The 12109-nt window shown below is 35.1% G+C and overlaps 1 long non-coding RNA gene across 1 annotated transcript; it reads left to right on the top strand.

The window, feature by feature from the left end:
- The first annotated feature begins 511 nt into the window (after positions 1–511).
- LOC145631007 (uncharacterized) lies at positions 512–5286 on the top strand. Its single transcript, XR_014112322.1, has 3 exons — positions 512–570; positions 651–728; positions 5273–5286. It is a non-coding gene; the product is annotated as an uncharacterized LOC145631007 (long non-coding RNA).
- Positions 5287–12109: the final 6823 nt, after the last annotated feature.

Here is a 12109-nt window from a genome sequence, read left to right as displayed (position 1 = left end):
TTTGAGGGTAATAATCAAAAGGAATGGAAATAAGAGGGTTTTATTCCGTTTGTTATTGTTTATTTGCCATATTTTCCCATTCCCTTTACCCTTTTTATTTTTGGGTTCACCCATTTTCCCTCTATATTTAGTAATTGATTGGCCTAGTTTTTACAAGGGTTTCTTTATCTAAGAAATAGAAATTGGGCCAAACAAGGGTTTTTTAAAAAACAGAAACACTTTCTCAAGAAGCCCAAAACAGCTTCTAAAGTGGGCAAAATGAGAAGCACCAATTTTGAGCTTCTCTACATCAGTTTCTCGGGGAGCTATTTTCCCATTTAATGAAACTTTTTGTTGGATAAAAATATACTTAACATTTCACAAAAAGACCTCTTATATCCCATTAAAAAAAAGAAACCCCTCTTCTCTCTTCTCCTCTTTCATAAACATCAGCTCTTTCTCTCTCCTGAAACACAAACCCCTCAACCCTCAAGGCCAAAAATCATCACCGACGACATGCAATATGGTCCTCCTAGACCTCCGGCGCCACCATTTCGTCCACCCAAGAGGACACAACCAAGCAATAATAAGGTATTAATTTTTTTTACTTATGGAAATTTCTTCTCTTTTGTGGGTAGAACCCTAATTTCTTTGCATTGATTTTGAAATAGGAGAAAGATATAAATCTCAGTGGTTCTCCTCATCCAAATCATCCCAATATGTCACGAACAAGAAGTTCTGCCAATGAGGTTAGTGAATTGGTCCAGAATTTAGATCTTGAAATTTTCAATTTTGATTCAATTTAGGCGTTTCATTTCAAATTCTGTATTTCAATTCTGGAAATTGAAATCCTTGCTTTCAATTTCAATTTACTTGTTTGGGAAAACAACACTTTTAAATCCATAATTTCAAAGTATTCATGGTGTTTGGCAATACTTAGGAACTTTAATAACAAATTAATTAATTTAACTAATAATCAGTATACAAAAATGAAACTAGTTTGGGTAGTTTCAAAAAAAAAAAAAAAAATTTGAGTTGGATGAACTAGGATTAATATGACAAGTGTTTGGGTAGTGCCGTAGTGAATTTCAAATGACATGGTTTGACTAATTATTTCAATTTCTTTGTTTTATGAAGTTTTCTTAATTGTTTTAGAATTTTAAATAAAACTCTTGTTTCCAAACAGAGCATTATTCGAATTGGATTCTTTCATTTTCAAATTGCTTGTATTGGTGCCAAATTACTTTGGATGGTGATAGTGGAATGGTTGATATGATGTCTAAGCTAAATTATTGTTTTATGAGAAATGCTTGTATGTTGTAAGATTTGTCAATATAATGCTAGTAGAATTTATAAAGCGTGACATTGGGAGGCAGATTACATTGTTATGTTGTGTGTATGGTTGGTGAAGCTTATGCGTAATGCACAACGTTTCATGGCTTTGTTTGTCTTTAGATTAACGAACAAGTAAAGAGGTCAAAAGCAACTTGGTCAGATGAAACAACTAAGATTTTTTGTGAGGTTTGTGCTGAAGAGGTCCATGCAGGGAATAGACCACACACTCATTTTAGCAAAATTGGTTGGAATAATGTGGTGATAAAGTTCCAACAAAGGTCTGGTAAAATGTATGACCAGAAACAATTAAAAAACAAGTGGGAGAAATTAAAAACGGAGTACACTACATGGAAGAATCTCATAGAAAAGGAGACAGGGTTAGGATGGGATCATGAGAAAAATACAATTGTTGCATCCGATCAGTGGTGGGCACTCAAAGAACAGGTGAGCATAACAATAATCTGATTTCTACATTGCCTTTTTCAAGTAGTTAGTTGTAACTAATTACATTTATTTATTTGTATAGGCCCGTCCGGGTGTTGCTAAATTTCGTGAAGCTGGAATCCAAAATTTAACAGAGTTAGAGATCATGTTTGCTAAAATAATCGTTTCTGCTACAACTTCATGGAACCCTTATTCACAAAATGATACTGAAATAGAAGACTCGTCTACCATAGGCAACGAAGAAATAGAAGATGAGGAGCAAGTGGATATTACTATGGATGGTAGTATCAATGAAACAGTATCTCAACAACTTGAAAGTGAAAGCATTGACAAGACCAAAGTCAATACAACATCGGAAGAAAGAGGAAAAAAACACAAAAAGGAAAGAAATATAAAGTTAGCACGGCTAAGCTCATGCAAAATGAGCTAAAACGTATTGTTGGTGCGATGGAGAATTTCTCTCAATCTAGTGCTACTGTAACTTCAAAAAGAACTGACCTTCCTGGTTGTAGCATTGGAGAGTGTCTAACATTTCTTGCTACAACACCAGGGGTTGAAATAGGAAGTGAGCTTTATATGTTAGGAACTCGTTTATTTGTGAAACGAGAATATAGAGAGATGTTTGTTGGTATTCCTGATGAAAATATACGGAGTGTTTGGCTTGAGCAAGAATTGGAAAAGGAGAAAAAAGCTTCTCAACGTTAATTTTTTTTTTATTTATTTGTTATGAAACATTGTATTTATGCTTTTATTGCTACTCTCTTTAATTATCGTGTTGTAACAGACTAACTTTCTTATTTATGTCAGTTATTTTGATTTTCTTAGTATTTGTTATATATCATTATCATTATACTTTCTTGAGTAATATTAGCTTTTTATAGTTGCTTTGTTATATAAGGTTTACTTTAAAGTAAACAATTTTAATTGGTTCCTTGTTTTTTTTTTTTTTTTAATCAGATTAGTTCAAATGGAAGTGCTTATGATGATGTAATGGATGAATCCTCCTCTGAAGAAGAAGACGATGAAGAGTTAGTACTTCAAGAACAACTGAGGGCTAAACAAATGATGTTATATGCTGCCACAGGGGTAACAATACTTACCAAATACTATCTTAAATATTTAATTAAACAACCTACTAGGATTTCGTTATGTTCTGGATGGCAATGGTTGCAAGAGGTTTTATCTACACCAGGTGAAAGTTATAGGATATTAAGAATGGAACCCCATGTGTTTTATAGTCTTGCAAAATTATTAGTGGATAAATATGGATTAAAGTCAACTAGAACCATGCCTGCTGAAGAAGCACTCGGAATATTCATATATTTATGTGCACAATTTCAATCTAATCGTAATATGCAAAATCGCTTTAAACATTCTGGTGAAACGATAAGTAGAAAATTCAATGAAGTTCTTGAAGCAATGACAAGATTTTCTAAAGATATTGTAAGACCTTCTGTAGGGAATATTTCAAGCATTAACCCCTAGCTTGAACCCCACTGTGATCATACACTAAAGTACGGTGGCGTCCAAAGGGAAAGAAGATAGAGCAAAAGAGTCGCCAACAAGTTTTTTTAGGAACTTGTAAACCGTTCACGAGGTGAAGGTTACACCCCTTAACGATCCAAGAGATCGTCAACTCCATAAGGTCTTGAACCAAATAGGGTTCGGGGATGAAGGTACAAATCCAACCTAAAAGAGATTGAACCTGCCCTAATAATAGGCCTCTACTTTATTCTGATCGTTTTCACGTGCGCTTTCTGACTAACATGCAATCAATAGGTTTAACCCTAAACCTGTTTAATCTATGTTAGTCGAATATTAATGCACAAACAAATCTATTATTGGCGATCACTTGAATTATAATCATAATTAACCCTAAACAAGATTATTAATTATCTTATTAAGCGTGATTACAAGTATAAATTCTCTTTAAACATGCATAAAGGCGTGATCAAGCAATAAATATCAAGCAACATAATAATAATCATCATAAAATTATAATCATGATAATAATAATAATCATGAATCATGTTAAAGCATAATAATAGCAAGATCCTAGGCATGATACTAACAATCATAAATATTAGGAAAGAAAATAGAAGGCATCATAACAATCATACTTAATATTAAAGTTACCCTAGACATAATACTAGGAATCATAATAACAACCTAAGCATGAACTCTATATCACAACATCAATAAAAACCATTAAAGTACTTACTTTGATGCCTCGTACCTCTTTCTAATAACAAAATACACGCGTTAGTAAATTTAAGGAAAAATAATAAACAAAATAATTAAATTAAATAATAATTGAAATAGAGATTTGGGACCAAACCCTCAAAAATTAAACCTTTCACGTCTAGGACGAAGGCAACTTCGAATATGGCTAGGTGCATCTAGATCTAATGAGTGCGGAATTTTGTATTTGAGAGAAGGCTAGTTTAGAAAAAGAGAGAGAGAAAGTAATCAAGAGAATCTTGATGAGAGTTGGTGAATGAAAACGGAGTTTTTATGACGTTATTTATAAAAAAAAATCAGCCAAAAAGATAAAATATCAAAAACAGAGTTCTGACGCAAAAAACCGAGTTGGCGCCAGACGCTGACCTTAGCGCCAGACGCTAAGATTGGCGCCAGGCGCCAATCGTAGCGTCAGGCGCTACAGCTGGCGTTTGGCGCTGACTAAGAAATCCACGCGTTTTCTTAAAATCAGATAAAAATTGCCGTACAGGAGGATAAAATCGTATTTTTCCTCAAAAATGCTCTTTGATTCTAATTAAAACTCTGAAAAGTCAACAAAAGTCAATTTATCAATGCTAATTGAATTAGGAATGAAAAGAACCTTCTAGAAGAATCTAGAAGAATAAAACCATTCCTAATTGCATTAGGAATGATAAATCTATATTAGGCCCTCCTCTAGATCATTGGGCCGCATATGAGGCTCAAACCGAGCCCAGTTCAGTAAATTGGTCATAACTTCCTCAATATTCATCGAAATTGGGCTTATAATATATTGTTGGAAAGCTCTTGTCAAGCCCCATCCAACTACACTACTATTGGACCCATATCATGGACCAACCAAACTGGATTGAGTGTTTTCTTAAAATAAGTTTTCAAAAACAGAGAGAAGAGAAAAGAAATTAAAACTATACGCAACACTAGACTTCCCACACTTTCACTTCATCCGATTATGATTCGACGCGAAAGGTACTCATCACTGGGTTTGGTTTTGGGGAGACACAAATGGGTGTCTACACCTTTTGATCCAAACTTCAAGGAGGTTCCAACCAAGATACGAAATAATTATAAATATTGGCCACATTTCAAGGATTGTATTGGTGCCATTGACGGAACTCATATTCCATGTGTTGTTTCGGAGGAGGATAAAATCCCTTACATAGGGCGCAAAGGTATCCCTACACAAAATATGTTAGCAATTTGTGACTTTGACATGTTATTTACATATTTTGTTGCTGGATGGCCGGGATCTATTCATGATAATCGAATCTTAAAGGATGCAATGGAAGACCCCAAGAAATATTTCCCTCATCCACCCGAAGGTATATATTTATGAAACTATTATGTGTATAATCGTTACCATTATTATATACTATGGTGTCATTATCTAATATTATACAATGTACAGGAAAATATTATGTTGTTGACGCGGGTTATCCGAATATGAAAGGATTTTTGGCTCCTTTCAAAGGTGAACGATACCACGTTCCTGATTTTCGTCGTTCAACACAACGTCCAAATGGTTTCTACGAAGTCTTTAATTATTCACATTCGTCGTTGAGAAACATTATAGAGAGAACATTTGGTGTCTGGAAAAAAAGATGGAGGATATTATTAATTATGCCCAGCTTTCTGTTGGAAACTCAAAAGAAACTTGTTGCAGCTACTATGGCTATGCATAACTATATAAGAAGACACGCGCTTGAAGATTTGGAATTTGATAAATGTGATGCAGATCCTTATTATATACCTGAAGTTGAAGGGGATGTGGATATTGGAGGCAACCCGGTAACTACTCTTGAAGAACATGATGGATCAATGGATGATTTTAGTATGGAGTCTATTCGCTACAATATTGCAACTTCTCTAATGAGTCGTTGATTGTAACATTATTGGATCTTTTATTAGGAATAATTATATTAGACATTATGTTTGTAATTATGAACGTATGAAACTTTTCGATATGAATTATTAATATGAAATTTAAAAATCTAAGTACTTAGACTTATGAATCGTTCAAAATTTTAAATTAAAATTTTATCTTACAAGCAATTATAAACAATTTGCTAACCAAAAATTTTAAAAAAATAATAATAAAAAAAAAATTAAAAAAAAAACTACTATTAACAACAATGTATAAGAAATTAATACTAGTTTATTCTCCCAAATAATTTTTTTTTTTTTAAAAAAAACTAATATGGGCCAAACAAGGTAAAATAGTTTCTCAATCTAAGAATCACTTCTGATTTTTGATGGGCCAAACAAATTTGGTTCTTACAAGTGTTTCCCTAGAAATAGTTTCTAGAAAACTACTTCTGGGAAACAGAAGTTGTTTTCAGAAGCTTGGCCAAACAAGCCCTCATTCCCCACCCCCTCCCCTTTTGCATTCCCATTCCCATTCCCATTCCCCTCATCACCACTACACCACCAACCTCACGCCAACCATCACCTTGCTGCCCTACCCCACCGTCCAACCACCTTGTCGCCTCTCCCCAGTCGTCGCCGCCCCTCCTCATCAGTCGCCGCCCCCCAAGGACCAATCTCCCTCGACCATCGCTGCCTTTGGGTCGCACGTAGATCGTCGCTCCTCCCCCCATCGTCGCCGGAGATCGTCGGTCCTTCTCCACCCCTCCCCTCCCTTGCCTTGAACCTCGCCGCCCCTCCCGTTCTCGTAAAATCACCCCCTCCCATCACGTAAAAACCCTAAAAAACCCTCCCTCTCCCCTCAAAATCGTCGGCCGTCGTTACCCCCACCCTCAAAACCCTAGCAGCTAAGGTTTTGAGGGGGGGTATCGGCGGTGACGGTTTTGAGGGGAGAGGGAGGGTTTTTGCATGATGGGAGGGGGTGGTTTTTCGAGAACGGGAGGGGCGGCGAAGGTAAGGGAAGGGCGGCGAACATCGAGGCAGGGGCGGCGAAATTCGCGGGAGGGGAAGCGACGACGGGAGGGGCGGCGGCTAGGCTGTGGGTAGCTACAACGGTTGAAATTGGAGGTGTTGTGTTGTGGTGGTGCGATTATTGGGTGTTTTTTTTAAACAAACAACATGTTAAAAAGAATGGGTTTCATTCCATTCTCTTTGATTCCCTTTCTTCATTCCATTCCGATTCCCTTAGGCGAACCAAACGGCCCCTTAAAATAACGGTCTTACTCGCTCAGTACTATAAGATGGAGTAGTAAATTAGTCTTATACTAGACTTGAAGCCCGTGCGATGTACGGTTATTATAAAAATTCAAATACACAATTTTTTTGTACAATTATTTTAAAAAAAAAATTGTGTATTTGATTTTTTATAATAATGTTTTTGACAAGATAATGTTGTAATCCCCCATATATTTCTAATATAACTATTTATTATTTATACAATATTTTAATTTCAGGTTTATAAGTATGGATTATTTAATGTAAAAGTAATACAAGTTTCTTTATTAATAAGTTAAAACTACTAAGTTCTTATTAAAATTATAGGCCTTTCCTTAACTTAGTGGTCCAAATACTTAATTCCTACCTGTAGACACCCATTTGTGTCTCCCCAAAACCAAACCCAGTGATGAGTACCTTTCACGTCGAATCATAATCGAATGAAACAAAAGTGTGGAAAGGACTAGTGTTGCGGAAAGTTTTTATTTCTTTTCTCTTCTCTCTGTTTTTGAAAACTTTATTTTAAGAAAAACAGCCAATCCAGTTTGGTTGGTCCATGATATGGGTCCAATAGTAGTGTAGTTGGATGGGGCTTGCAAAGACCTTTCCAACGATATATTATAAGCCCGATTCCGATGAATATTGAGGAAATTATGGCCAATTTACTAAACTGGGCCCGGTTTGAGCTTTATGTACGGCCCAATGATCTAGGGGAGGGCCTAATATGATTTATCATTCCTAATGCAATTAGGAATTGTTTTGGTCTTCTAGAATCTTCTAGAAGGTTCTTTTCATTCCTAATTCAATTAGCATTGATAAGTTGACTTTGTTGACTTTTCAGAGTTTTAATCAAGATCAAATAGCATTTTCGAAGAAATTATATTATTTTATCTTCCAGTACGGGAAATTTATCAGATTTTCGAAAACGTGTTGAAATCCAGTTTGGCGTCCAACCCTAGGCCTTGGCGCCAGGCGCTAGCCATTGGCGCCTGGCGCTAGCCACTGGTGTCTGGCGCCAGCTAGTCAGGGTTGGCGCCAACCTTGTTTTGCGTGCGTCAGACTCTGTTTTGTTAAATTATCTTTTTTGGCTGATTTTCTCTATAAATATCGTATCAAAAACTCCGTTTTCATTCACGAATTCTCCTCATTCGCAAGCTTTCATCAACAATCATTAATTCTTTAGCATTCTTTCAATTCTTTCTTTTTTATACAAAATTCCGCATTCATAAGATCTAGAAACACCTAGCCATATTCGAAGTTGCCTTCGCCCTAGACGTGAAAGGTTTAATTTCTGAGGGTTTGGTCCCAAGTCTCTATTTCAATTATTTGATTTAATTGCTTTGTTTATTATTATTTTCCTTGAAGTTACTAACGTGTGTATTTTGTTATTAGAAAGAGGTACGAGGCATCAAAGTAAGTACTTTAATTGATTTGATTGATATTACGATGTAGATATCATGTTTATATTGTTGTTATGATTCCTAGTATCATGTCTAGGGTATTTTTAATATTAAATATGATTGTTGCGATGCTTCCTATGTCCTTTCTAATATTATTTCATGTTAGTATCATGTTAGGGCTAAAGATTTGATTTTTATTGCTTAGTGACATGCTAGGGTTTGTTATTAATCTTGTTAGTATCATGCCTAGGATCTTGCTATGTTCATTGTGCTTTAATATTAATATGAGCATGATTTTGATTATGATTATGATTTATGATGATTATTATTATAATTATTATAATTCATGTTTATTCATGATATTGATTATTCATTATTATGTTGCTTGATACATTATTTATTCTTTATTGCTTGATCACACCTTTGATGCATGTTTAAAGAGAATTTATACTTGTAATCACGCTTAATAAGATAATTAATAATCTTGTTTAGGGTTAATTTGATTATAATTCAAGTGATCGCCAATAATAGTTTATTTGTGCATTAATGTTCAACCAACATAGATTAAACAGGTTTAGGGTTAATCCTATTGATTGCATGTTAATCAGAAAGCGCACATGAATACGATCAGAATAAAGTAGAGGCCTATTATTAGGGCAGGTTCAATCTCTTTTAGGTTGGATTTGTACCTTCATCCCCGAACCCTTATTTGGTTCATGACCTTATGGAGTTGACGATCTCTTGGATCGTTAAGGGGTGTAACCTTCACCCTATGAACGGTTTACAAGTTCCTAAAAAACTTGTTGGCGACTCTTTTGCTCTATCTTCTTCCCTTTTGGACGCCACCGTACTTTAGTGTATGATCATAGTGGGGTTCAAGCTAGTGGGATTTTAAAGCTTGAAATTATTCCCTACACTACCCAAACCCAAATTACCCAAAACCCACTCCTAATAAAACTAGGAGAATAAAACCCAAATAAAACACCAAACCCTCACCTCTCTTCCTTCTCTTCTACGTGAATCAGGAAAAAATAAAAAATAAAACCCTCAACTTTCCTCCTCCCTCAACTCACTCGACAAAAAAAAAAAATAAATAAAAAAAAAAGAAAGAAAGAAAGAAAGCTTCGAAGTTCTACTGCCCAGCCCGACGCACGCCGCAACCACCACCTCGCTGACCACCACCCTGCTGACCGGCGTCCACCTGCTTTCCCCGACCAGTGCAGAGAGGACTTTGTAGAAGGCGAATTCTAGTTCTAAAGTGGCCAACCGAATTGTTTACACAAGGTATGTACAAGTTACGAAACCTTGCTTGTAGGTGCATGTTTAAGGACGGATCGAGAACTTAGTATCATGTATAGGGATGACTGGGTTAAATTGTTTGGTTATACATTGTGAATTTCATATGATGTGCACTATTTTATATTGCAAGTATTATTTGTGCTCTAATTATGCAAGGTGCGCTTAGAGGCAAAGGTATGTGATTGGTGTAAAAATTAATTTATTACTCATTCATGATTATGCAAACAGGATGAGTAAAGGAGGAATTCAAATCTTATAAGACGAGGTTAAGGTTTTGGGGTGCCTTATGCACTCAAGGTGTTTATACACCGAGGTAGTAAAAGAATAAATAATAAATGTTGTTTGTCACTAATAAATTAAGAATTGAAATTGGAAATTTGCCTTGTTTGATTGAATTGTGTTTGGAATGTTTGTATTTGTAACACCCCAATAATTCTCTCTTAAAAACCTGTGAGAAACTTGTATATAACCTGAACAATTTCAAGAGAATTACTGGTGTGCTACCGCCACGTGTTCAAACGTTAAGGCTATCTCAGAAATTTGCAGCGGAAAACCAAAACAGTTTTAAATAAACCTCAAAACAAAGGAATTATATCAAAATAAGTATTACAAGTTGGAACCATTAAGGCCCTTATTCAAAACCCAATAAAAGTAGTAAGTGATTAAATTCAGTGTTCAAATAAATTCAAACCCAAAAGAATTAGTGTCAACTAAAATCGAATTAAAATAAATTCAAACTTGCAAAAGAAATAATATGCAAACAACCAACTCTCTACTCAAGATCCCACAACCCTGATTAATGCTGCATGTGTAAGAACCTGTGGTTATTCTGCTCCCCAATATTACAAGTGTAAAAATTGGTTCGTCACAGGGTCATTGAAAGGCGAAGGCCATGACCAAAGAAAGACACACACAAAAGCACGCAGTCAGCAAAGCTGAGTACATACAAGCTGCGAAAACAAATTAAGAAAATACCTAACATGCTACTAATATTCAAGCACAAGCATCATTAAATATAGACTCAATTCATGACTCGATTATTAAATTTGTTAAGACCTCACTAATTAATATTAACTGACTCATTTATTTATTTCATTGGATTTAGCAATAAACAAGGTTGTCCAACCCATGTCCCATTTGGAACATCAATAAAGAAAAACCCTATGCCTCTTTTCGGAAACATCAATAAACATCCAACGACCACGGGCGCGACTCCGTGACCGTAGTTAGTATGAGATCTCACCTAACTCCTAGTTTTAGAAAAATAATATTTGAAATAGGAGACTCGTAGATCAGACGACCTCGATAAAAGTACACGGCTAATACCCCATGTACCCCAACCCCTGATTGTCATTACTCCAGTAGATGTGCACCATTCCAGAGTTTTATTGCTCATCCATCTTGCACTTTACGTGATTTACAGGTTTAGACTTGGTGATGACTCATATACATATCAATACAAACATCCCAAAAGCAATTCAATCAAACATGGCAAATTCTCAATTTAGATTATTGATTTATTAGTGACAAACAACATTTATTAATTATTCCATTACTACCTCGGTGTATAAACACCTTGAGTGCATAAGGCACCCCAAAACCTTAACCTCGTCTTACAAGACTTGAATTTCTCCTTTACTCATCCTGTTTACATAATCATGAACGAGTAATAATTTGATCTTTACACCAATCATATACCTTTGCCTTTAAGCGCACCTTGCATAATTAAAGCACAAATAATACTTGCATTATAAACTAGTGCACATCATTTGAAATTCACAATGTATAACCAGACAATTTAACCCAGTCAATCCTATGCATGATACTAAGTTCTCGATCCGTCCTTAAACATGCACCTACAAGCAAGGTTTCGTATCCTGTACGTACCTTGTGTAAACAATCCGGTTGGCCACTTTAAAACTAGAAGTCGCCTTCTACAAAGTCCTCTCCTAAACCAAACAATTAGAAATAAATCAATACCAAAGCAATTAAAATTACAGCAATACTAAACTACTTTAAAACCTCTTAAATCACCAAAATAAAGCCTTTAAATTGTCCCCAAAAATCAAAGTTAGTAATATAACATCCCAACTTTAATTTTATATGTTAGAATTATGAAAATATAGTGTTTTATATCAAATTACAGCAACTTTAAAGTGGGTAAATAAATTTGGAAATTTGTTTTAAATATATAAAATAACCCCATAAGCATAATTACTTGAATTAGTCATTATATAGCAAGTTAGTGTGTTAAAAACCCAAGAATATATCAATTC

Source organism: Chenopodium album, chromosome 5 (genome assembly GCF_948465745.1).
Source record: "Chenopodium album chromosome 5, dcCheAlbu1.1, whole genome shotgun sequence".
Taxonomy (NCBI): domain Eukaryota; kingdom Viridiplantae; phylum Streptophyta; class Magnoliopsida; order Caryophyllales; family Amaranthaceae; genus Chenopodium; species Chenopodium album.
The sequence above is the reverse complement of the archived record's forward strand: the minus strand, read 5'-3'. Positions and strand labels throughout refer to the sequence as shown.